The sequence below is a fragment of the Hippopotamus amphibius genome, chromosome 9, assembly GCF_030028045.1.
Source record: "Hippopotamus amphibius kiboko isolate mHipAmp2 chromosome 9, mHipAmp2.hap2, whole genome shotgun sequence".
Taxonomy (NCBI): domain Eukaryota; kingdom Metazoa; phylum Chordata; class Mammalia; order Artiodactyla; family Hippopotamidae; genus Hippopotamus; species Hippopotamus amphibius.
The window spans coordinates 117375614-117378572 of record NC_080194.1 but is presented as its reverse complement, the minus strand read 5'-3'; positions in this window follow the sequence as shown (position 1 = coordinate 117378572).

Genomic DNA, 2959 nt, shown 5'->3' with positions numbered 1-2959 from the left:
AAATTTATATTGTCTTTTTTTTTTTTTTTTAAGCATGGCTTTGTCTCCAATCAGAATTGCACAGCGACTATCCTGCAGGAAGAAATTTAGGACATTGGTTTGCAGTTTTTATTCTGGTCACTACTCATATCAGATGACATTTCATAAAAGACTTACTTTTATAGGCTTACCCAAATTCTAAAACTTCTTTTAAAAAGACCTTGTTTACTCCTACTTGCATCTCACCAGACATAAGCTGCCGAGATGAGACCCCTGCCCAGGACCCTCTTCCTGACGCTATGTCACACGCCCAAGTGTGGGCGCTTCCTCCTGAAGGCCTGTGTCAGCTCCCTTCTTACCGCTAATTTTATACTTGGCCTTTGTTCCTTAATGTTTCTTATTATTATGTTCTGTCAGCCTGACTGCTTTGTAAGCACTCTGAAGACATATAATTTGGAATAATTTTTTTTTTTTTGTCCGCACTCTTCCTAGCCTACTGCCTAGTTTGTGGAGATGTTCAAGGATATTTATTGCTATTGGTACTGAAACGTGTTATTTGCAAAGTGATCCTCTTCCCTGGTTACTGCCAGAACTGTCTCTGCAGGGTTAGTGCAGTGGAAGATACAAAGCCTGTTATCAGAGCCTGTAACAGCACGAGGGTAGGAAATATTCTTCCATCGTAAGGGACAGACATCATTCATCTTCCTGCCTGTCCCAACGGGTATCACTTTTACAGTCTTCTTTCATCCTTAATATATTTTTCTATTCATACCATTATCTGGTAACAAATATTCTCTTTTCTCTTAGAATGGTTGTCACAGGGAAAAATTCTTTACCAATCCCAGATGCTCCGTGCTAGACATTAGAAAGAGGCATTGCTCTTATCAGCATCCCTGTGTGGGGAGGTCAAAGTGCCTTAAACCAGACGAAGGTCTTCAGCACCCTGCTGATCAGTACAGTTAATGAGCAAACCTCAAACTCCAGTAGTTCAGCATAGTGAGAATTTCTCATTCACATGAAAGCCCAGGGATGGCGTTTCTGGTCAGCAGGCGATTCTTACATGCAGTGATTCAGGGCTTGCTCCAGCCTCTTTCCATATTATGATTTGGAATTATCTGCACCCCTAAAAGTTTGGAATTGTCTGCACCCCTAAAGCTTTGGAATTATCTGCACCCAGTTGGCAGAGAAAGAGAAATGGAAAAGGCACCCTCTTCTTTTAAAAAGTGACACACATCACTTCTGCTCATATTCCGTTGATCAGGACTCATCAGAGGACTACACACTGACGCACAGGGAGCTGGGTCGTGTGGTCCCTGGATGGGAAGCTGCCTCCCAGTAGAACTTCATGCTGCAGAAACGGGATCAGGAGGTTTGGGTGGATAGTTGGCCATCTGCCATAACAAATGAATGTCAAAGGCTTAGAAGATTATCTAACGAGACTCTTACAGAAAGCCGTCTCCAAATGGAGGCAAAGGAAACATTTTCAGGTTTATTTTTCCCACGACGTCTAATAACACTCCTGATACTTGTCACAGGATGTGGGCTTTTTTAGTAATGGGGAAAGGTTTTGAGTTGGGAAGGGATCACACAATGTGACAAGGATACAATCCACATAGACTCTCAAATGAGGCCCATAGCACTGTATGGCTACTTCCATAAAGCTTGTGGGCATCAGGAACTCAATAAAACATCCTGTAATTCTTTGAGCCAAATTGGTCTCCATTCTCTATATTACCTTTGCCTGCCAGAGCATCCTGGCACTGCAATCATCCATACTTCCTGTCTTCAAGGCAAGAATCAAGCCTGTGAGGGAAGCCTGAAGTAAACTCATAAAACATGTGTCTGATAAAGCTATATTTTTTTCTTTAAAAAAAAAAATATAAGCAAATGCTACTGGTCCATAATGAGTATTTTTATTTTTAAAGTATTTTCGTTCAGAGGGAAGAAATGTAATTCATTCTTTTCCCCAAAATAATAAAGAAAATTGCTACTGGGAACAGTTTGGCATTTGAAACCTAGTGGGAGATTTCACCAGCAGATGGTTTAGTGGCAAAAAGCTTTTAAGAATTTCTGACTGCTAGAGAAAAAAAAATATATGAGAGAGACACACAGAGAGAGATTGACTTAATGTGATAAAGAAAGGATGTATCCAAAGAAAGCAATCCTTATTCAAGATCTGATGACTCAAATGGTCCATTTGACTAGATCATAGATTCCAAAATCCGGCTGTGCATCAGAATAGCAAGGAAAGATTGCTTAAAATACCCATGGAATCAGAATATCTGGGGGTGGTGACCAGACATGCTTATTTTTCAAAGCTCCGTAGATGATTCTGTTGAAACCCAGTGGCCTAGTTGTTTTTTCAGCTCTGTGGTAGTTATGGGGCTAGGCGGTATTATTAGCTTAGCAAATATTCTGCATTCTCAGCCACTTGGCTATCATTTGCTACACACTCAAGTCTGCCACCAGCCGGCTTTTCACAAGGGCCCTCGTCTTTCCACACAAAGCATTTGGATGATGTTCTTGAGAACCCCACAGGCAAAGATGCCAGTGCATCTGATTATTTTATTTGGAAGCAAGGCAGGCAGCTTTCGCAGCAAATCCACCCAGTGCTGTCTGCAGAGAATCAGAGCTATGTCACAGCCAGTGGCTCTGTCGAATACCACTGGCCACATCCTCTGGGAAGGCAAGATGATGTTCTGGGAGCAGCACATGCTTTGCCAAGTCAGCTTTAATTCCCCACACAGCCAGCTGCCCGCTGGGAGCCCAGGATGAGTCCCTCCAATTCAGTTTGCTTTTTTAAAATAGGGATTGATAATCCCGACCTCATATTGTTATGTGTTGCAAATGGGGAAAGGGGAGAAAAGCAACTGGAAAAAACCTGTCATAGAAAAGGAACTTGACTGATGGTACTTTCCTTACCACGTTTCTTTTTACCTCCTTCCCCCTGGAAAAAGGAGAACCAGTGATCAAAGGCCAA